The sequence below is a fragment of the Anolis carolinensis genome, chromosome 5, assembly GCF_035594765.1.
Source record: "Anolis carolinensis isolate JA03-04 chromosome 5, rAnoCar3.1.pri, whole genome shotgun sequence".
NCBI lineage: Eukaryota > Metazoa > Chordata > Lepidosauria > Squamata > Dactyloidae > Anolis > Anolis carolinensis.
Genome location: NC_085845.1, coordinates 96838058 through 96863246, shown reverse-complemented (window position 1 = coordinate 96863246; position 25189 = coordinate 96838058). Strand labels below are relative to the sequence as shown.

At 41.7% G+C, this 25189-nt stretch overlaps 1 protein-coding gene across 8 annotated transcripts in view; it reads left to right on the top strand.

Moving 5' to 3' along the window:
- shisal1 (shisa like 1) overlaps positions 1 to 25189 on the top strand; it is a 267217-nt gene that overhangs the window by 185764 nt on the left and 56264 nt on the right. The window lies entirely within an intron of this gene.

Sequence of the window (25189 nt, the reverse complement as noted above, 5' to 3'; positions counted from 1 at the left end):
TTGACTTAATTGGCCCTCTGAGGGCTATAAACCTTTTCAAGGCATTTACGAATGATGAAGTGTCCATTCCCTCTGCAACCTCTATATGGACAGCTCGTACTGACAAACAAGTAAACAAAACCGCACATCTTTTGTTATTTACAACACCACTGGTTTTTCTTGTAACAATTTCCCAAGGACCAAACACATTGATTCCCACATGGGAAAAGGGTGGGTCTGTCAAAGTCCTATCCTGAGGTAGTTCTGCCATTAACTGACTTTGACAGTTTGGCCTAAGGCGCCTGCATTTAACACATTTGAAAATACAACTGTTGACCAACCTTTTGGCATTAACTACCCACAGACCTTCATTTCTAAGGGCTGCCTCAGTTAGAGTTCTACCCTGATGATGGATCCTTTCATGGTGATGCCGAACGAGCAGCAATGCAGTGTGACTATTAGGGGGTATGATGATGGGGTTTTTTATGCACGCCTTGAGTTTAGCTTTGGCTAACCTTCCTCCAACTCTCAAAATACCCTCCTTGTCTAGAAATGGGTTTAACTCATTTAGAAGACTTTGATTAGGGATGTTGAGCCCTTGCTCTAGCCTAGCTATTTCCTGCTTGAAAGCAGATCTCTGTACTGACTTGAATATGACGCTCTTAGCCTTTATCATATCCTGGACCTGTAAAGGCTCACTATCTTTGCAAGCTAAACGATGTATAAGCCTAGCAACTGCTCTAAGAAGACTGTGCCACTCCGAAAAACATTCAAAACGGTGTGGTTCCAGGCAAGATCTTTGGCCCATCTTGATTTCTGTGGTTGATTTGCAGGCTTTCACCTCTGCACTTCGTGAGACTTGAGCATTCATAATGTCCGAAAACCTTTGCTCATCTTTCGAGAGCGCTGTGGCTTCGTCTCTCTCAGAGACTTTGAAGATGGGGGAATACTCTGGAGTTATTGCTTGGCAGTAGACTGAGATGTGACTTAGGCAACTGCGCACAAGTGTAGGACGTCCACCTTTAAGCACCTGTGCTTGATTGGAGTCCAACGACGATGGTGGGTGCATCTTGTTTATGCACACTGGGCCTGTAACTGTCCAGCCTAGTGGTAGCAGCTGAGCAATGGGCGCCCCTGGAGGTCCCTTAACTTGGTCGTTCACATAGAACAAGTTCGGACAGTCCGCACCAAGCAGAAGGGCAATGTCCACATCTGGACGGAAAGCAGGTATGGCATTCTTTAATCGTCGCAAATGTGGATGAGCCTCCACAACCTCTCTAGTTACAATTTGCCTTTTGTTCCGGGGAATAGAGGAACACTCAATCAGGTCTGGCAACTTGAACTGCCTCTTCTGGTCGCAAGAGGAAACAACAAAGCCGGATGCTATGCGACCCTGCAACTTCTTTTTTCCTGCACACGTAGTCATAGTGTAGTCAACCATCTTGGTTTTAAGGTCAAACATGCGGAAGAACTCTGGAGTAGCCAGGGAGGCGTCGCTCTGTGAATCCAGGGCCACATAGAGTCTCTTTCTAAGCCAAGGGCTCTTGGCTGGATATACATCCGCTAGGCAGATAGGATGACAAACTCTGTACTGGTGCGAGTCAGAACACAGCTCTGTACAGGCGACTGCTGAAACTTCCACCTGCATCTGCGGTGCAGCCGGCTTGTCGGTATCTTCGCTTGCTGTCCTTTCCTTTGGTGAAATGTCCCCTTTGGTGTGGGAGACACCATTGGAGTTGTGCATTGCGGTGCAATGCTTGACGCTGTTGCATTTCTCGCACTTGACGTTTTCTTTGCAGTTGGATGCAAAGTGCGGAGTTGCTCCACAGCATCTAAAGCAGATTCCCTGCTTTTGAACTAGCTGTTGCCTTTCTTTGTATGTCTTCCTACTAAACTCCCTGCAGTTGGCCAAGCTGTGAGGCTTTTGGTGAATAGGGCAAAGCAACTCTTTTACCTCTGACCTGGGTTCGTCAGTCTTGTGTTGAGTTTCGACTGCCTTTACGCTGACAGGTCTATTGGCCTCTCTAGGTGGTTTCTTGTCCACTTCAGGCGCCTTCCCTGTATGGATCCCTTGATATAAGGTGGGCAGGCCCGTCTGTGGATCATTCCTTTCCCTGGCCGCTCTGGTGATGAACTGGACCAGATGGGAAAACGGTGGGTACGCCTGAGAATGGGCCTCCTTGTAGTTAAAAACCTGTTTCCCCCAGTCTTCCTGCAGGGCAAAGGGAAGTTTGTCCAGAATCTGCCGCTGGGACAGATGCTGATCGAGGCACTGCAGTCCAGGCAACTCTGGATTCTCCTTGGCCGACTCTAACTCTGCAAGAAGATCACTGAGGTCCCACAAGAGCTTGCAGTCCTTGAGCTTTAAGGTTGGGAACCTTTGCAGCTTGTCCATTAGAGATGCTTCAATCTCCGTGCTAGCTCCATACCGCTGGTCTAATCTGTCCCAGGCCTTTTCCAAGGCTTTGTTGGGATCAGCTACGTGGGCTGAATATATTCTCTTAACTTGAGAAGATGATGCTGGACCCAACCAGGCGCCTAGCAGGGTCAGCTCTTCTTCAGGCAACAACTTTAAGTCTCTAATTGCCCTCTTGAAGGTAACCTTCCAGAGAAGGAACTCTTCAGGTTTGTCTGAAAACTTTTCAACTCCCTTGTCTTTGAGGTTTCTTTTGGGACTTCTAAGGATCGAGACGAGTTGGGATTCTGGCGTCGACGGGAACAAGTGTGGCGTTGGCTGCTGTGGGGAGAAATCCCACCATACTCCTTGCGTCGACCTTTGGTCTTTTGGAGGGATGACATCGTCTGTAGATGGACCGATGGTTCCCTTTGGACTTGCTTGTAGGGCCCAATTGGTGGTAGGCTTTGATGGTTTGGCTGACTGTTCAGGAATCTTAGTAGGAGGCACAGGCAACCTGAGCAAAGACGAGCTCCCCGCTATGATGCTCTGAACTTTAGGCAACCCGAAGGCAACTTTAGGGCCCTGTTCTGACCGAAGAGAGAAGTCTTCATGTTCCTCGTCAGAAAGCTGGCTGTTTAAACTATTAAGGTGCACAAGCACCTTGGAGGAAGGGTCCTGCATTGGCAACTGACTTACATTTTCTTCTGTGAGTTGCCCACTTAGGACCTTGGCCAAAGTCTCAGCTTTTACCTTTTTGGCAGTAGCATCCATCCTTATTCTAAGCATTTCTATTTCACATTGCCTTTGGGCCTGTTCTATTTGGAGTCGCTGTTCCTCCTCTTTAAGGTGGAAAGTGTGGTCAGCTGCTTTTGCATCAGCTTCCGCCTCCGCAACCTTGCTCTGTAGCTCCAGACGTGCAGCCTCCTTAATGTGCAAGGCAGCTAGGGAAGAGATGGCACTCCCAGCAGCAGAAGACTTGCTAGAGTGGCTGTGTTTAGACGATGCACGCTCCCTTAGTTTAGATACCTGGCTAGACCGGTTGGACTTAAGACTAAGTGCCACAGCAGGTGATTTTAAAAGATTGGTCTCATGGCTGCATAAGGAAGCTAGGATTGCCCTCACCCTATTTTCTTTCTCATTAGTGTCAGTGTCTCATTAGTGTCTCATTAGAGTGAGTGAAAGTGGTTGTGTTTGTGTCCTGGCAAGCACAATGGAAGATGCTGTGGGGCTTGTTCTCTCACTTTAAGTTGGGGCTCAGAAATCTATTACCATGTGCCCTCTCTTATAGGTAACGTGAAATTTGCCTGTCCAAAGGCAACCACTAAGTCATGTGAGAAGCAGTAGTGAATATATATTGGAGTTGTGCGCAGTTTCCATTTCCTTCGGTATCTCTGGGAGCCCATAACAGCAACCACATGAAAGTCATGTGAGAAGCAGTAGTGAATGCATATTAGAGTTGTGCACAGTTTCCATTTCCTTCGGTATCTCTGGGAGCCCATAACAGCAACCACATGGAAGTCATGTGAGAAGCAGTAGTGAATACATATTAGAGTTGTGCACAGTTTCCATTTCCTTCGGTATCTCTGGGAGCCCATAACAGCAACCACATGGAAGTCATGTGAGAAGCAGTAGTGAATACATATTAGAGTTGTGTGCATTTCCATTTCCTTCAGTATCTCTGGGAGTCCATAACAGCAACCACATGAAAGTCATGTGAGAAGCAGTAGTGAATACAAATTAGAGTTGTGCACAGTTTCCATTTCCTTCGGTATCTCTGGGAGCCCATAACAGCAACCACATGGAAGTCACGTGAGAAGCAGTAGTGAATATATATTAGAGTTGTGCGCAGTTTCCATTTCCTTCGGTATCTCTGGGAGCCCATAACAGCAACCACATGAAAGTCATGTGAGAAGCAGTAGTGAATACAAATTAGAGTTGTGCACAGTTTCCATTTCCTTCGGTATCTCTGGGAGCCCATAACAGCAACCACATGGAAGTCACGTGAGAAGCAGTAGTGAATACATATTAGAGTTGTGCACAGTTTCCATTTCCTTCGGCATCTCTGGGAGCCCATAACAGCAATCACATGGAAGTCATGTGAGAAGCAGTAGTGAATACATATTAGAGTTGTGCGCATTTCCATTTCCTTCGGTACCTCTGGGAGCCCATAACAGCAACCACATGGAGGTCATGTGAGAAGCAGTAGTGAATACATATTAGAGTTGTGCGCAGTTTCCATTTCCTTCGGTATCTCTGGGAGCCCCTAACAGCAACCACATGGAAGTCATGTGAGAAGCAGTAGTGAATACATATTAGAGTTGTGCGCAGTTTCCATTTCCTTCGGTACCTCTGGGAGCCCATAACAATAAGGGCCCTCCCGGTACAAAAAGCCACCCATAATGAAAACAAGAGAGAGCCAATCACAGTTCTTCCTTCCTTATTCAGCATCACAGTTGAATCTTTTTGATTTTCATTTATTTTGCTGATTCTTTTTATTTAGTGGGACTGACTGCGAGTTAGGGACCTGATGGATGGTGAGTGCATTTGGGGGCTTTCACACTTTTAGCTTCTTTTTCTCCTTCCATCTTTGCCAGAAAATACTTCTAAAAGATAATAATTATTATTGATAATAGTAATCTCTGAAAACAAAAAGAGAAGCCTTCCTCTCCTCTAGAGTAGAAAGTAGAAACAGCTTTAAGGAAGCAAAACTAGCAAGCAGAAAAGAGATTGCAGACTTGTAGGCAAGAGAGGGGATTTTTAAGAGTAGCTGGCTCTCCTGTAGAGTAGGTCTCCTCCTCTACAAACAGAAGGGAAAGGATCCAGAAACTTAAGAGTGGTAACTCCGGTGCTTTTTTAATCCTGTTGCTGACACCCAGGCTTCCTTGAAGGAAAGAAAGGAAAGGCTTCCAGGGAAAAGGTGAGCCTTGTAAGTTCACCATTGCTGCCAATGTGCCGAAAAGAGTCACCTGATTCCACCTGAACATTAGGAAGAACTTCCTAACTGTGAGAACTGTTCAGCAGTGGAACTCTCTGCCATGGAGTGTGGTGGATGCTCCTTCTTTGGAAGCTTTTAAACAGAGGCTGGATGGCCATCTGTCAGCGGTGCTTTGAATGCAATTGTCCTGCTTCTTGGCAGGTGGTTGGACTGGATTGCCCACAAGGTCTTTTGCAACTCTATGATTCTATTATTCTATTATTCTTGCATTCAGATAAATGGTTCCTTCCATATCTGTGCATAGACTATTTTCATTGTACAGTAGAGTCTCACTTATCCAAGCCTCGCTTATCCAAGTTTCTGGATTATCCAAGCCATTTTTGTAGTCAAAGTTTTCAATATAACATGATATTTTGGTGCTAAATTCGTAAAAACAGTAATTACAACATAACTACTGAACTACTGAACTGAAGTATTGAACTACTTTTCCTGTCAAATTTGTTGTAAAACATGATGTTTTTGGTACTTAATTTGTAAAATCATAACCTAATTTGATGTTTAATAGGCTTTTCCTTCATCCCTCCTTATTATCCAAGATATTCGCTTATCCAAGCTTCTGCCGGCCTGTTTAGCTTGGATAAGTGAGACTCTACTGTATATGATTTATACCAAACCATGATGATAAGAGCCTCAGAGGTCAGAGGTCTTGTTTAGCTTGGATAAGTGAGACTTTACTGTAGTTATCACATACTGCAATAATCTTCCATGCTGATCATCCAGCATTCCCAGCAAATAAAACTCTGATTTCATTGTGATTTTAACTTTACCAATTTCTTCCTGCATCATATATATTTGAGTCCAGTATTCCTGGACCATGCAGGACCACCACATATGGTAAAATGTCCCAACATTTTCCTCACATTTCCAACAATTGCTAGAACTGCTTTTATATTTCTCAGAGAATTTTTATGGTGTCAATAACTACCTATACATCACCTTATAGCTTTCTTTCTTTCAAATCACTACTCAAAGTAAACATCAAACTCTTTGCCTAAACCTTCGCCCTTTGTTCTAGCAGAATTTGTGTTCCTATATTTTGAGCCCATTTAACCAGTCTTGGACAACAAAGCTTTCTCTGACGGCCCTTCCATACAGACATATCAAGGCAGAAAATCCCACAATATCTGCTTTATCTGAATGTAATTGGGTTATCTGAATCCATACTGCCATATATCCCAGTTCAAAGCAAATAATGTGGGTTTTTATTCAGCTGTGTGGAAGAGGCCTGAGTGACCCAGAAGAATCTTGTCGATATGGTACTTCTGTAAGATCAGCAAGGACTTCAGACAATTTGAAACAAATCACTTCCATCAGCTGAGAAACAAAACTGACATACAGAGGGGAAGAGAAAAGCAAGAGGAATGCAAGCCTAGAGAACAAAAAACAAAGAATGATGACAACGGCAGATGAAGATACGTGAATCTGTTGGAATTGGCAAATTAACTAAGCTGAAATATTTGTCCAACTACAAGCAATATTGGAATTTACTAATTTACTAGTTATAATAATGAGGGGGGGTTTGTTTATTGTCAGTTTGTAGAATTAGTAGAATGTTATTAAAAGTAGAAGGGTGATGGTGTTGTTTCTAATGGCAACAGGGTTGTTAAAAAAAGCTTTTAAAGGAAATAGAGTAAATAGAGATAAAAATCAGCATGGAGTAAGAGGTTTGTATATCAGTTTTTCTGTTTGTTAGCTTTGTTCTTGTTCTGTGTGTGTCCTTGTTTGTTTAATAGTTCTTTAAAAAAACATAATTGTAATTTGTCTAAACATGCTTTTGTTTGCTTTTCTTTTTCTTTTGTCTTTGAATGAAAGTTATTTTTGTAAAAAGGATTAAAATCCCTGCTGGATCACCAAAAACCACTGGTTGACTTTGAGCAATTGACCCTCTCTTATCCTTGAAGGAAGGCAAAACAAACCCACTCTGAACAAATTCTGCCCTCCAAAACACATGGTAAGTTAGCTTTAGGGAAGTCAGAAATGACTTGAAAACAAACAACAACAACAACAACAAATTCTGTTAACAACAAATCCCAAAATTTGCTATCCCTGAAAGGTCTCTATTAACTTTGTTATTGGTTTTGTATCATTTTGTTTTAAAGCCTCGCCTATTGATGTTCTTATCAGAGCCTCAGAAGATAATACTGTTGTATTTCGCTATGGTTTATACTAGTTTTACATAGTTTTGCTCCAAAGAAATGTATTAACTTATCCAGTGTACAGTCCTACTTAGCAGCATAACTCTCAGGGCATAATGAAATTTCCTATCTGAATTTGTATTTAAAATCCTTAAAATGAACATAGTGTGAAAACCAAGCCTGGTACATTCAAAACAAATGTCTGTACAATTTTTGTACTATTCTGAACTCCAAGCTGGATTTTTTTTCAAATAACAGTTCTCTTTTAATGCCATTAAAAAAACCAACAAAGCATTATGTGAAGATCTTTATGAATCCAAAAATACCATGACTACAGGGGTTTATTCTAGAAATTACATTTTTCCATCTCTTCCTTGATTTCTTTGTTTGTGTGTGTCATTTTTCTCTCATTGAATTGTAATATCTCTTGATGCTAGTTTTAAGGACCAGGATTCCAAGCAAAATCTTCACTTGAAATGACTCAAAATAAGGAAATTTTGGTCCCTTCCATACAAATGTATAAAATCCATAATGAGCTGGATTATATGGCAGCGTGGACTCAGATAATCCAGTTCAAAGCAGATATTGTGGATTATCTGCCTTGATATTCTAGGCTATAGGGCTGTTTGTAAGGGCCCTTTTAATGGGTGTTTTGGCTTGGCAGATTAAACTGTTTTCCCAATCCTCTCTTTCGTCCTCTAGAATCATATTTATAGCTTTTCAACAACTCTTCTCCTCTCTCTTTACCCCCTTTGCTTCAAAAATGCTATCTAACACTGTTGGGTTTATATTTTAACAAACTGGGGGAGGGGGAGTAATCTTTCGAAGTTGTATCTTTTCTTCTTATCTCATGAATTTTAAGTGTAGTGATTGTTTCTATACTGGCATGTTTCCATTTCCTTAAACAATCTGATTGCTGCAAGACAACCATCTGGTATGATAAAGCCCCTAGGTCTTTTTATCAAATGACATTGGACATCCAATCACCTCTATTAACAGTTCCATCTCCCCGTAACAGCCAGGTAAAAACTTATACTCAGGATTGTATGGTTTTGTTGCTGAATACCATAACTCTCTCTATATGTATATTTCCATTTGTTCACACATATACAATGGGGAAAGGTATAAAAGTCAGGAGAGAGAGAAAGAGGGAAGATAAGGATAATGGAGTTATTGTTAGTAAATTAAGTCTTGACCAATATCTAATATTTCACGCGAGGAGGGAGGTGGGGTTAGTTTCAGGAGTGACTTGAGAAACTGCAAGTCGCTTCTGGTGTGAGAGAATTGGCCGTCTGCAAGGACATTGCCCAGAGGACCTCCGGATGTTTTGATGTATCCTTGTGAGAGGTTTCTCTCACGTCCCCGCATGGAGATGGAGGTGACAGAGGGAGCTCATCCGTGCTCTCCCTGGGTTGGATTCGATCTGGCAAGCTTTATGTCAGCAACCCAACCTTCAAGTTTGACCACTGTGCCACTGGCTCTGGGAGGGATGCGGAGGTAGGAGAAAAGGCAATGTACAGTATTAAGGCCCCTGGTGGCACAGTGTGTTAAAGCGCTGAGCTGCTGAACTTGCAGACCAAAAGGTGCCAGGTTCAAATCCTGGGAGCAGAATGAGCGCCCGCTGTTAGCCCCAGCTCCTGCCAACCTAGCAGTTCGAAAACATGCAAATGTGAGTAGATCAATAGGTACCTCTCCGGCAGGAAGGTAACAGCACTCCATGCAGTCATGCTGGCCACATGACCTTGGAGGTGTCTACAGACAACACCGGCTCTTCGGCTTAGAAATGGAGGTGAGCACCAACCCCCAGAGTCGGTCACGACTGGACTTAACGTCGGGGGAAAACCTTTACCTTTTTTACTGTAACTCTTAGAAAACTGGCCATACTGAGTTGCTCTGAGTTTTCTGGGCTGTGTTGTCATGTTCCTGAAGCATTATCTCCTGACATTTTGCCCACATCTATGGTAGGCATCCTCAGAGGTTGTGAGGTCCATTGGAAACCTCTGAGGATGCCTGCCATAGATGTGGGTGAAATGTCATGAGAGTGTGCGTCTGGAACATGGCCATACAGCCCAGAAAACCCATAGCATCTTAACATCTTGGCTGAGCCCAATAGAAGCAGTTACAAGACCAGCCTTAAGTGTAGAAACAAGAACATATAAAGAATACCTTATTAGAGAAAATGAAGAGTGGAGATTAAAAGTGCGGGAAGAATTGGAGATTAATGATTGGTTTCGATATCACCAATTGCATGAAAGATATAAAAAAGATATGAGGGTAGGTTTCGCAACTAAAAAATCAGAACTGGGAAACAAAGGGTTAATCTCCAGATTATACAAATACATATTAAGTTACAATATGGAGGACAACTGAGTCAAGACAGTAATGATATCCTGGGCCAAGGACCTAGGTAGGCCAATAGAATTGGATAGCTGGGAGTACCTATGGAACAAAAAATTCAAATTCACAATATCTGGATCAATTAGGGAGAATCAATATAAAATGTTTTATAGATGTTACATCACCCCAGCAACATTGGCAAAAATAGATAAATCACAACAAGGTATTTGCTGGAGGTGTAGGAAACAGAAAGGGACTTTCATCCATATGTGGTGGACTTGTGCGACCATACAAACATTTTGGAACAAGGTACAGTAGAGTCTCACTTATCCAACATAAACGGGCCGGCAGAATGTTGGATAAGCGAATATGTTGGATAATAAGGAGGGATTAAGGAAAAGCCTATTAAACATCAAATTAGGTTATGATTTTACAAATTAAGCAGCAAAACATCATGTTAGACAACAAATTTGACCAAAAAAAAGTAGTTCAATACGCAGTAATGTTATGTTGTAATTACTGTATTTACTAATTTAGCACCAAAATATCACGATATATTGAAAACATTGACTACAAAAATGCGTTGGATAAACCAGAACATTGGATAAGCGAGTGTTGGATAAGTGAGACTCTACTGTAATTAAAGAGACAAATAAAATGCTACATAATAAGATTTTAAAAAGCCCAGGATTGTGTCTATTAGGTTTACATAGAGAAAAAAATAACCAAAAGGACCAAGAAATATACCAATATAGCTTTGCTGCAGCAAAATTGACCATAGCCAAAGACTGGAAAGGAGAAAAAGGTTTAATTAAAAAGGATTGGAGGGAAAGAATGCAGGAATGTATCCTAATGGCCAAAATTACCAATAATAGGAGGAACAAAAGTAATGAGGACTTTTTAGAAACATGGAAGTTGGCCATAGCATATCTGAATAGAGAGTCAGTAATATAAAGGAGTTCCATTAGGAATGTAGGGTTACTATTAACAAGGATAGATAAATTGGCTTAAAGGCTTCATAGTGCTTCAGGGTTGGAAGTCATGATGAAGGGTGCACGGGTGGGGAAGGGGTTTTATCTTGTGTGGGATAGGGGTTTTAGGTGCGTGCAGGGTCTGTTGTGTGTAATACATTTGTATGTCTTTGTTTGAATGTTAGGGTGAACTCTTATATTTAATTTCTTTAAATAAAATGAGTAGAAATCTAGATTGAAAATAGTGGATAACATGTAGAAAGAGCAATTCTATATGTTTTGAATTACTGATAATAATATGCACTTAACATCTTAAACAAGATTTTAAGACTCATTACTTTCCTGAATTGTAGAGACTCCCCCTGCCATGGCTCCTCTGTAATATTGTCTACAACACCTGATATTCCTGGATGTTTCTCAGTCCTTAGCTTCCAGAATCAGTGGGATAGTGAAGGCCCTGAAATCACAAAGAAATATAAGTTAGGAGGATAATTCTGTTCTTGTCTAACATGGAACAATGGAAATGCTCTAGCCTGGCACAGGTGGTAAAAGCAGTGGTGCTCTGGTTGGTCATTAATACCTGAGCTCTGGCCCAGTTTTGCTTTTCTTGCTCAAAATAAGCAGTTCATCTAGGTCAGGTGGAAACAGTCTGCTATCTGATCCACAACAGTCAAAGAAATATACATCATACACACAAGGAGGGAAGGAGGGAGGGAAGGAGAAAGTGGGGTAATCATCAGTCCTGATCTACATCAGCTTGATCTACAGATATTAAGGAGTGGAAAATGTTTATTTCCTCCCATGCTGAGAAAGGCTTCACCTGGGGCCAATTAAACTGATGCTAAAACATAGAAGCAGGCCACTATTAGCATCCCAATGGGCTCAGCTACCAGTTTGGATATATACACATGATCTTTGATTTATCAGGAAACTGCAATTCAGTGCAAGGGTATTTTTATTCTTTCACCTGAATGTTTGATGCTTGCTTACTAAAATAAGGTGCAATAGGACTACAATAGAGTCTCACTTTATCTAAGCTAAACGGGCCGGCAGAACATTGGATAAGCGAATATCTTGGATAATAAGGAGGGATTAAGGAAACGCCTATTAAACATCAAATTAGGTTATGGTTTAACAAATTAAGCACCAAAACATCATGTTATACAACAAATTTGACTGAAAAAGTAGTTCAATACGCAGTACTGTTATGTTATAATTACTATCTATATATATAAGAGGGTAATGAAATTTCGGCCTAGGACAAAACAACAAAACTACACATCCAGAAACACTAAACTTGGCAGCACAACCCCTCATCCATGCCTCTACATTCATACAACAAAAAGAAAAGAAAAATAAAGTCCTAATTAGAGGGAGAGGAATAATTGTTTTTATCCAATTGCTGCCAGTTCAAAGGCTAAGCTCCGCCCACTTGGTCTCCTAGAAACCCACTCAGCCCAGGGGACAGGCAGAGTTAGACCTCACTTAGGCCTATAAAATACAGATTATCAGATTTGAACTGGATTATATGGCAGTGTAGACTCAAGGCCCTTCTACACAGCTATATAACCCTTTTATAATCTTATATTATCAGCTTTGAACTGGATTATCTTGACTCCACACTGCCATATAATCCACTTCAGTGTGCAGTCGGACACAACTCGACTTAATGTCAGGAGAAAACCTTTACTCTTTACCTTAACTACCAGCAATTCAATACTTTATTTCCCATACCTCCATACTTCGCCACAGCAACGCGTGGCCGGGCACAGCTAGTATTTACTAATTTAGCACCAAAATATCACGATATATTGAAAACATTGACTACAAAAATGCATTGGATAATCCAGAACCTTAGATAAGTGAGTCTTGGATAAGTGAGACTCTACTGTATGTGCATATCCTTTTCTCATATAGACAACCAGATTGTATGAGAAAAGCACTGTTCTTCCAGAGATGTCAAAGCCTAGGAAGAGCTCATGAGCTACAGTCCTCAACTCTACACTAAGTGCATGCTCTCATCCTCTTAAGTATAGGTTGTCATTCCATCAACAGTGGTACTCTAGTGTGCTTGAGCTTCATTTTCAGTTACATGTTCATTAAAGCTAACAGCTGAATGCATCTTAAAAGCTACTAATGGTCCTAATATCAATTCATGTAAGACATTTATCAGAGTCTAACAGTATATTCTGAAAAACCATTTTAGGCAAACACAGCAGTATTATTATATCCATTTTACGATTGGAATAATGGGGAAATATTTCACTTGGTCTCTAAGAGAACAGGAAGTCTAAAATACACACAAATGCAATATATATCACTTTTACCCCATCTTTCTCCCCGAGGGGACTCAAGGCAGCTTACAATAAATAGGCAAAAATTCAATGCCTAAAAACAATGTACAAAACAACCATTCATATAAGACAATGTACAAAACAACAATTCATATAAAAACAGATACCATTACAAAATAAAATCATATTATATAAAATTTTAAGCATGTCTAAAATTAGAATCTATTCATCCAGAATCCTCAATAAGTCTTTGTACAGGTCATGTAAAGTCCATGTTCTCATTCATTAAAAGCTTGCATGCACAACCATGTCTTTAAGGCTTTCCTGAAGCCTAGGAGAGTTGGCACCTGCCGTATGCTGCTGGGGAGGGTGTTCCATAGCCGAGGAGCCATCACCGAGAAGGCCCTGTCCCTTGTTCCCACCAGCCTTACCTGCGAGGCTGGTGGGACAGAGAGCAGGGCCTCCCCCGGTGATCTAAGGGTTCTAGAAGGCTCATAGGTGGAGATACGTTCAGACAGGTAAGATGGGCCAGAACCGTTTAGGGCTTTGTAGGTCAAAACCAGTACTTTGAATTGGGCTCGGTAGCATATCGGCAGCCAGTGAAGCTGACTCAACAAGGGAGTAGTATGCTCCCTGTTATTAGTCTGGCTGCCACCCGTTGTACTAGTTGGAGCTTCTGAGCCGTCTTCAAAGGCAGCCCCATGTAGAGAGCGTTGCAGTAATCCAAACAGGATGTAACCAGAGCATGGACCACCGTGGCCAAGTCAGACCTCCCAAGGTATTGGCGCAGCTGGCGCACAAGTCTCAGTTGTGCAAAAACTCCCCTGGCCTCCACCGAGACCTGGGGCTCCAGGCTCAGTGATGAGTCCAGGATCACACCCAGACTGCAAACCTGTGTCTTCAGGGGGAGTACGACCCCATCCAACACAGGCTGTAACCTTATACCCTGTTCAGCCCTGCGACTGACCAGGAGGACCTCTGTCTTGTCTGGATTAAGTTTCAATTTGTTCGCCCTCATCCAGTCCGACACAGCGGCCAGACACTGGTTCAGGACCTGAACAGCCTCCTTAGTGACAGGTGGAAAGGAGTGACAGAGCTGGACATCATCTGCGTACAGATGACACCGCACCCCAAAACTCCGGATGATCTCTCCCAGTGGCTTCATGTATATGTTAAACAACATGGGGGACAGTACTGACCCCTGCGGGACCCCACAAGTCAATGGTTGTGGGCTGAGCAGGTGTCCTCCAGTGACACCATCTGGGAACGACCCTCCAGAAAGGACTGGAGCCACTGTAAAACAGTACCTCGCCCCATCCCGGCAAGGCGCCCCAGAAGGATACCGTGATCGATGGTATTGAAGACCGCTGAGAGGTCCAGCAGAACCAGCAGAGACACACTCCCCCTGTCCAGTTCCCGGTGTAGATCATCGACTAAGGTGACCAAGGCTGTCTCGGTACCGTGCCCCGGCCTGAAGCCAGACTGAGCCGGATCTAGAAAATCAGTATCATCCAAGAATACCTGGAATTGTGCGGCCACCACACTATATACCCACTAAGGCCTCTGACTGCATAGTGAACACTGTTAGAGCAAGAATGGGCAAGGTTAGGATCTGTCGTTGGAGACCTTCTCCCCAAATGTATGTGTGAGTACACAGAAACAGGTTTGTGGATGATGCCACTCCTGACACAATTCAGTGGTCATTAGTGAGATCTGCTGTTGCCAGATTGATTTCACCTGCAATGGCAACAGCTCTCTGTGGGCCCTTCTGCACATGCTGTAAAACCTGGAAGTAACTGAGTTAAGGGGGCGGTGGGGAGGTGGCTAAACAATGTTAAACCAAAGTGCATCGGGAGGAATCAAGTTAACAGCTGAAAAGCACATGTTTAAAAGGTGTGGTTAAAACCTGTTTCAGCCTGAAAAATGCAGACCTTTGCATGACTATATATCCCTGCAGTCATGCAAAAGACATGCTTTTCTTCCTTTCCCCCTGTGTAGACTGCTCCAGCATACATGCACTTTTAAAAAGACCGAAACAGCTATTCAGCTGATCGGGCTGTCAAACGGACACATAGGTAGCTCAAGGGAAGCACAAATGAAGAGCAATTAGAACTCTCTGAAACTCTTTATTTTACACTTCATAATCCTAAGCAGAGGTTGAATTAAGAATTGGGGGAAGACAGAGATCCAAGGGACGTTTTTTTAAAAATTCACTCCATTATGCGCTGGACCTCATATACACAGTCGCACATCTCGATCTGCTTGTGTTTATATTAAGATATTTGCATGTGCATGTATATGGTCCAGTGCATAATGGAGGGAATTTTTAAAAAACCTCAGTCAGATGTCTCTTGTCTGCCCTCCATCTTGATCCTCTACAGAGCAAGGCTGCAAGGACAATGGGGAACCATATCCCAGGACTGACAAGTCTGTGTGTGGACCTACTTGAAGATCCAGGGATTTTTAAATCGATTTTTAAAACTCGGATTTTGGCACTGTCTGGAAGCTTCATGTGGCATGGTGAGGGAGGATGCCAAAGCATCCTCCTGTATCATACAACCTATACATTTACATGCAGTTGTCGCCTTAAAAGCCTGATATAAGCATATTGAAAATAGGATAATATAGGGCTTTATAAGACAAAGCAGGAACCCCGGTGGCGAAGTGTGTTAAAGCACTGAGCTGCTGAACTTGCAGACCGAAAGGTCCCAGGTTCAAACCCCGGGAGCGGCATGAGCGGCCTCTGTTAGCTCCAGCTTCTGCCAACCTAGCAGTTCAAAAACATGCCAATGTGAGTAGATCAATAGGTACCGCTCCGGCGGGAAGGTAACGGAGCTCCATGCAGTCATGCCGGCCACATGACCTTGGAGGTGTTTACGGACAACGCCGGCTCTTCGGCTTTGAAATGGAGATGAGCACCAACCCCCAGAGTCAGACATGACTGGACTTAACGTCAGGGGAAACCTTTACCTTTACCTATAAGACAAAGCAGATATTCCATGGCAGTGACACAATCATAGATAACACAAATATACCAGAATGAGCATTTTCATTATCACACTATTCTTCATTTGCAAAATTGTACTCATTCACCAATTCATTATTGTACTTCTGCATACCATTTTAAAAATCTTTGCATTCCTTGTAACTTTACCTTCATGCATTTCTGCTCCTCTATGGCAGAAGTGCCAAATTAATTTTGCAGAAATGATTAACATTTTGCAGTGTGATAATGTTCATAGAAGTGTGCTATGTAAATACAGTGTTCCCTCACTTATTGCGGGGTTTATGTTCCAGGACCACCCACAATAAGTGAAAATCCGCAAAGTAGAGACACTATATTTATTTTAATATGTATACATTATTTTAGTAGTGATACACTTTTTAAAGTCTTTATCAACCAATCGTGTGTTGATAAATCACCTCCTTCTCCTCCCATTGCCACTTGGACTCCTTTCCTCTCCCTTTGGCTTGTCCTTCCTCCCTTCCTTAAGCTGTAAATTGTATTTTTATATTTATAATATATAATAGTCTTTTAGAGATTATTGAAAAACCGCAAAACAGTGAATCCGCAAAAAGTGAACTGCGAAGTAGTGAGGGAACACTGTATATACTGACATGGCCACGTGTAAATATTAACAAAGCCATGGAATAGCAATAGATTGGGACTATTCCAATGGCTCTGGGAACCAGAATCTCTAAAATGTCATGCTATTATATATTTTTGCCCCCTCTGACTGTTTCACAATATTCTTCATGTTTTATTTTGTGATATTTTTGATGCTCTACAAGCAATAGAAAGCCATACTCATTACATCAATGCCTGATGTGATTGAGAGCTGTGATCTCTGGGAGCAAGATAGAGCAAAACTCTATTGAACAGCTTATCTTCTCATTACATATGGAAAAACCATGGGATTATAAATCTGCAAAACCTAACTATCACTTTTTAACAAATATCTTCATGTCCCCTTTGCAACCTGACCTATATATCCTATTAATGGCAGAATTTGAATGTAATCACAAAATTAAAAAAACATACACACCAACAAACACACAATTTTTTGGATGACTAAAAATCAACCTTGAGTTTCTTCTTTAAAGAGTAAGGCGGAATCAATCCATTAGGAAACATTTGTTGCAATATATTGATATTATTTGACTTAGGTTAGCACTAGGACCCTTTTGTTAATTATACAGCGAACTCAGTTCCCAGGAACTTATGCAAACAAGGGGCACGTGACAGCAGGTGCCTCCAGGATATATTCAATACAGATTTATATTTATTTACAGTTATTTATTTACAGTATTTATATTCCGCCCTTTTCACCCAGAAGGGGACTCAGGGCGGATTACAATGAACACATATATGGCAAACATTCAATGCCAACAGACAAACAACATATATAGACAGACACAGAGGCATTTAACATTTTTTTCCAGCTTCACGATTCCGGCCACAGGGGGAGCTGTTGCTTCACTGTCCACTGGTGGATGTACTTCCTCATTCCTTTCCTCGCGTTTCGCTGGCAGTTTTTATGATGTTGTAAATTAGTTAAATTAGCCTCCCGCATAAAGCGTACCTAACTTTTCCTACTTGACATAGGTCAACAGCAAGCCGGGCTATTTAATGGTCAGGGGCTTAACCCGACCCGGGCTTCGAACTCATGACCTCTTGGTCAGTAGTGATTTATTGCAGCTGGTTACTAGCCAGCTGCGCCACAGCCCGGCTGTGGAAGGGCCCTGGGATCTAATTGATACAATACACAAATAATAAAAGTTACATAGAAAATATCAAGTTTTTACATTTATTTAAAAGGGTTAACTTTGATATAGTTTGGGGTACAGTTCCTGCTGGGTCCTTTTAGAATATCCAGCAGCTTCAATATTATAGAACTTTGAAAAAGCAAAAAAGTTTTAAAACTAAAGAAAATATATCTCTTGCTTGAAGTCTTATTGATCATAAAACTTTGGGAAAGGGAGTGTCATGGCTCAACAACATATTCTCCAATTCCCACACTGCCAAGTTTCTTATCAATGCACTGAGCCTTTTTATAAATATAAATTGTACAATTCATTCCCCTTCCTCCCAACTTCTGGTTATCACATCATTTCAGCAAAGTTGGGAGAAACATATATTTCCTGCACTATGATTCCCAGCCACATAATTTAATCTGTTTCTCCCTCCTTTCCTTTTTGAAAGAAAATCCCATCAGATAGTACACATCAGATTGGTAAATAGATGTCCTGATTGAAAATTGTCGACTGAGATGGTTCTGCTTCATTACCATTCAAATTGATATCTGAGCTGTGTCCCGACTCCTTCCCCATTTTGGAACGGATGATTTAAAAAGTTGCTACCTAACATCATCAGCCTGTCTGGCATGTCAGCAACATGCAGTGAAACACTTTGATGTGGCAAGACCCAAACAATACTTTGGTCATTGGAGGTGAGAGAAAAGAACCCTATGGGGGCAGAAATCACAGGGTTGTGTTGTAGTCCTATGGCATTAATTTAGCAAGATGAGTAAAAAGTTGCACTTAACCAACTTATCTGGATGCATGGTTCAGTTCAGATACCACCTCAGCTGGTTTTGGAACTGAGTCATTCAAAAACAAAAAGCATTCCCCTTCAAAAATATCAAATAAATGTTCCACAAGCAAGAGCATACCCCATCAACATTTTCTAGGACATTTTGTCACATGGACCTGCTGTCAGGATGTGATCGCCCAGCATTCACACTAGCTGAACTTTTCCCATCCTGCCAAAAGCAATTGGGGTGGAGATAGCCTAAATCAGGGGTCCCCAAACTTTTTAAACAGGAGGCCAGTTCACGATCCTTCGGACCGTTGGAGGGCCGGACTATAGTTGGCCACCGAGCAATAATAATTAATAACAACAACAACAACAATAACAACAACAACAATAAAAAGGGTTGGAAGAGATCCTTTGGGCCATTGAGTCCAATCCCCTTCTGCCTTTGTGCGCCGAAAGCACAAGCAAAGCACCCCTGACAGATGGCCACCCAGCCTCAATGATAATAATAATAATAATAATAATAATAATAATAATAATAATAATAATAATAAAGAGGGTTGGAAGAGACCCCTTGGACCATTGAGTCCAATCCCCTTCTTCCCTTGTGCACCGAAAGCACAAGCAAAGCATTCCTGACAAATGGCCACCCAGCCTCAATGTTAATAATAATAATAATAATAATAATAATAATAATAATAATAATAATAAAGAGGGTTGGAAGAGACCCCTTGAGCCATTTAGTCCAACTCCTTCTGCCTTTGTTCACCAAAAGCACAAGCAAAGCATCCCTGACAGATGGCCACCCAGCAGCTTCAATGTTAATAATAATAATAATAATAATAATAATAATAATAATAATAATAATAATAATAATAATAATGGTTGTAAGAGAAGAAGAGACTCCTTGGGTCATTTAGCCCAACCCCCTTCTGCTCTTGTGCCGTGGGGGCCAGATAAATAGCTTCGATGGGCCGCATCCGGCCCCCGGGCCTTAGTTTGGGGACCCCTGGCCTAAATGATAAGAACCATCTGGCTAGGAGGATTGATTTATGGCCATGATCTGGTTTTCAAGCCTGGGAAAGGACTATCGACAGACAAGTGTGAATGTGGAAGGGGGGCTGGGGGGAAGTAGTAGTTTGATATGCTCGGGTCCGGGTGGAAGTTGATTAGTAGCATGTTTGTGCTTGTCTTGGCAAGAAGGATTTCAATAAAGCGTTTCCACGGAACTACCTGTGTGAGCATTCATTGTGTCCTATAGCTTCCAAGGACTGACACCTGCTATTCTTCTACTAGAGTAGATTGTGGATACATACCCAGTTGATCAGCTTCAGTGTCACACCACTTTTCAATCACAAATGGCACTAATGTGCCAATACACAGTCTTGGAACATCTCATACTTCTGCATTCCTACACTACTGCTGTTGGTAGGTTTATTTTTTTTTCTTGTTATTTTAGAATAATTTCACAATTCCAGCATTGGGAAATAAACAGCAAAAGATTGATATAAGTGTAAAATATAAAAAGAACAGAAAATGGGCAGCTTTGGAATAGCCAAGGAGAGGGAAGAGAGAAGGAGAGGAGAAAAATCCTGCTCCTGACATCACTATATTGCTGGCATAGAAATAGAAAGGACCCATTGCACTAGGGTAAAAAGTAAAAGTTTTCCCCTGACATTAAGTCCAGTTGTGACTGACTCTAGGGGTTGGTACTCATCTCCATTTCTAAGCCGAAGAGCTGGCGTTGTCCGTAGACACCTCCAAGGTCTTGTGGCCAGCATGACTGCATGGAGCTCCGTTACCTACCTATTTATCTACTCACATTTGCATGTTTTCAAACTGCTAGGTTGGTAGATGAGCAAAATGTGGCAAAACTGAGAGCTATTGTTTCAGTTTTACCTGTCAAAAATAGAAATTGAATTTCTCATATTCTAAAACAATCCTGTTTTGACCGTTTCCTCTCACTCCAGTACCTTCTAAAGCAGTGGTTCTCAACCTATGGTTCCCAGGTTTTTTGGCCTCCCAGAAATCCCAGCCAGTTTACCAGCTATTAAGATTTCTGGGAGTTGAAGGCCAAAACATTTGGGGACCCACAGGTTGAGAACCACTCTTTCTCAAGCCAAATTCTCTACTTGCTTTTTCAGAGTAGTTTTTTTTTCTGGTATCCAGTTTCAAGATTATTATTCCTCTTCAATATCTACTAGAGTTGTGCATTTGTGTGGAATTGCTCTTCATTTTGTGTAGTTTCATTCGTATGGTTTCATTTTCATATTAGTGTCCCGCTAACGAAAATGGGCCACCTATACAACACGAATTTTCATCTGGCTAATGAAAAACACAAAAATGTCCATGCCATTGGCAGCAATGGGAAGGCTTTTGAGGCTCATCCCCCCCTCCTCCGCTTCACCTGAGCTAGAGGGGTGAAAATCGCCACACACGGAGGGCATTTCGATCCCTTTTAGCCCACCAATGTTTGGATCTTCCCCAGAGTACTATTGTTTTTAATAATATTATTACATTAACCCCCCCTCTGCACAGATCAGATCTAACCCAGAGGCATCTCCGTCTTTAAGACTGGGCTCAGATTCCCAGATCCTCATCAGTATCTATGTTATATAATATATATAAATATTACTACCTTAACCCCCCTCTGCACAGATCAGATCTAACCCGGAAGCATCTCCCTGCCAGGCTAGGCTCAGATTTCCAGATCCTCCTCAATATCTATATTATATAAATATTACTACCTTTAGGGAGCCCCTGGTGGCACAGCATGTTAAAGCACTGAGCTGCTGAAGTTGCAGACCTAAAGGTCGCAGGTTTGAATCTGAGTGAGTGCCCGCTGTTAGCTCCAGCTTCTGCCAACCTAGCAGTTCAAAAACATGCAAATGTGAGTAGATCAATAGGTACTGCTCCGGCGGGAAGGCAACAGAGCTCCATGCAGTCATGCCAGCCACATGACCTTGGAGGAGTCTAGGGACAATACTGGGTCTTTGGCTTAGAAATGGAGATGAGCACCAACCCCCAGAGTCGGACACGACTTGACTTAATGTCAGGGAAAACCTTTACCTTTACCTTTTATCTTAACCCCCCCCCCCCTTTGCACAGATCAGATGTAACCCGGAGGCATCTATCTCTGCCAGGCTTGGGTCAGATTCCCAGATCTTTCTTAATTTATACTATATTATATTATATTATAATATATCACCCATTGGCACACATCAGCTGTAAGCCCTCTGTCAGTATCTGCTTATTGTTGTATAGCAGAAACGAAACAAAAGCAAGCACAATGACTGCGTGGCCTCTCATTTCTTACGAAAATGTCATCATTCATTTTGTGTAGACGAACAGTCGAAACAAAATAATAGCACGAAGGAAACAAAGGAAAAAATGTCGTGCATATCTCTAATATCTATCATTCATGTTGAAGTGAGCACCTTTTGACTGCCTATATCTAACATGGCTAAGTTGCATGTTTGCTGATTTCAAGTTTGTTTGCTCTTCTCTCTTCCTGAATTGCTTTAACCTGCAACTGTTTCTCTGATCTCTCCGCCCTCCATTAAACTATATGTTTGATTACATACCAGAATTTTGAAAGTAAACCTATTTCTATGTTTTATACAGAAAGGTATGCTTGCTTCTTTCTCTGCCAGACCTTGTGGTTGATTGATTGAGAGATTGGTTGCTCTTGCCAATCTGATTACTCTGTTTACCAGATCCAATCTTTCCTCACATTTCCCAACTACTGTTGAATTAAAGTAGTTTGATGCTACTTTAACTGTCATGGCTCAATGTTATGGTATCATGGGAAATGTAAAAAGTTTGTCACACAATGATGGAAACCAGCACAGTAGTGGGATTGTCCCTATTACATGATGTCATGCAATAGCATTACCAATCTGCCTCCTCCCCAGAATGAAGTTGTCAATAGGCAGGATATAAATATAGTAAATAGATAAATAAATAAATAAATGTTATCATTTTGCAAGATCTTCAGCCTTTCCTGCCAAAGAGAGCTGAAGCCTCCTCAAATTACAGCTCCCCGGATTCCATAGCATTGAGACATGGGAATTAAAGTGTGTTGAGCTACATTAATTCTATGGTGTAGATATACCCCATGTCTTGCCTGATGTAGGAGGATAATACCACTTTCCTCATGATTTTCTGCCTTTCTAGCACTACAGTTGCTCTGCGGCTTGAAAAACGCTGGTTTGCAGGAATATGTTTGAACAGACAGGCAAGTGAAAATGTTTTATGTATTAGCAACTGTTGTAAATGTATGTGTTAAACAGTGAGAGAACATTCATTAAATGTTCATTGCATAAAAATGATGAGCGAGGGTAGTGGTAGAGTGACTTCTGAATAAGAAAAACTCAGAAATGAACATGAGTACTGGGCCATATAACAAAAAAAGTCCTAATGGTGTTAAGAAGAAAGGACTTTCCTTTGGCAACAAAGAAAGATTTTATCCGAACATGGAAAGCTTTTGTGTGGTTTCCTTGGATGACAAAGCTCTATATAATCTTCACAAAACAGATGGAAAGATTTGCCATAAAAAAACAACCCTGAGTTAGAAGAAAGTAGAACAAGAGACAGCTTTTGCCACTTGACAGAGCCCAAAAGGTGGAGGATGCCAGTGGAGTGTTTTATTCTTCAGCTTGCACTTCCATGAAATGTCATTTAGTCACCTCCACCCCCCTCCCCATTTATCCCAGTTTCTTTCAGGTTTTAGTGCATGTGTAGAAGGGCCCTAAGATCACCAGAAGACAATGCAATTATTGAGCAGTGTAATGAAAGGTGCGTATGTTCATATGCTCTAATTATTCTGGTTAAGAACTCTCCAATATTATATTATCAACTGATATTTGTATCTATTTATTGCTTTTCTTTGGTATTGTAGTAGGACACTGTCCTCTAACTGGTACAGATATATCATTCTGTATCTATCTATCTATCTATCTATCTATCTATCTATCTATCTATTGTGTCAGAAGCGAACCGAGGGTACAATTTGTAATGTATTTGAAAACACAAACAAAAGTTATACAACAACAGTCACAATGATATCGAGCTCTTTTAGTTAGGGATCTCCTTCTTGAAGGGAATCCCCCGCTCCTCTCTCGGGCGTGAGTCCGAGGATCCTGGCAAGAGGGGGAGCCGCTATAGATCAATCAAGGTTTAGCCAAAGAATTTCTCACCCTCAGGATGTTGAAGAAAGAACACTGAGTTGTTTTATTCAGTTTCAGCTGAAAAAGGGTGACCCCCGCAATCGTTCGTCAAGGAACCATGACATACATTTACAGATCAACCACTTTTATAACAAAAATATGAGAGACGCGGATTGAATTCCGCACTACACCTTTCCCCCGCCTTCCTATATGCTGATTGGTCCTTAAAATGGTGGCGGGAACCCTCGTCCAATCAGAGGGCTCCCTACACCTCGGGGTCCCCCACCAATCAGGGATGAGGAGGCGGGCTTATCTAGGAACAATGGACTTGCCGGGGATTATGATTGAGTCATTGAGTAAATGTCCAGAAGGGGTTTCTAGACTGCTTTTTGGGGTGTAAATATACATATTTGTCTGGCAGGCTCTACCAGACCATGGTGCTGTATTTGTTTTTGAAAAGTGTCCTGTCCATGTTGACAGCCGAAGTGATTGTGCTTTGGTTGTCCCTGTTGTTAAATGGTCCCGGAATCTGGACGGCTGATTTCCCAAAAGATGGCCCTGCTCCGATGTCTTAATGGGGGGAAAAAACCCTAATCTATTGCCCATGCAAGGGAAATCTGACAGTTTCCTGGTGTGAGGAATTATCTCCCTCTGGGGTGTGTTACAACTTGTCCATTTAATTCCTAGGTCAGGTCTCGGTCATTCTTTAATATAAGACATTTTTCACAAGAATAAAGAAAATGAACAGGTATGGTACATAATTCATACATAGGGAAAAGACATTGCACAAGGAAAATAATATTGGAAAATGTGTGTCAATACAGGAAAAGCAGAAAGATAAGCAGTGAGAAATAAGGGCAAGCATGTGGTTTAAAATTGGCTAACTCTTTTGTCTGAATAAACAGGGAGTGCTTTTGTTTGTCAGGAAAGGATTAACAGGGTTGTTATCTCTTGCCTCAGGCCAAAAGGTCAAACACCTTTGGTGCAGGGATTTTAGTAAATCATAGTGGACAGTAAATATCTCAGTTACCTTCTGCTATAAATATATGAAATATAAAGCCTTGATTTTTGAACTATCTTTCACAAAGTCCTGGGGGGGGGAGTCGATCACAACAACTTGGCATTATACTAAATGTCCTTTGACCCATAGCTGGCCACTTGGAGTGCCTCTGGTGTTGCTGTAAGAAGATCCTCCATAGTTCATGTGACAGGGCTCAGACTGCATTGTAATAGTTAGTCTGTGGTTTGCTCAACCAGAAGTGATTTGCAACATATCATTCTGTATAAACAATCCATTATGTTTGAAGAGTGAGTGATCAGCATACACACTGGTACAAAGGGGTGAGGGTGAGAAGAAAAGAATACATTTATCAATG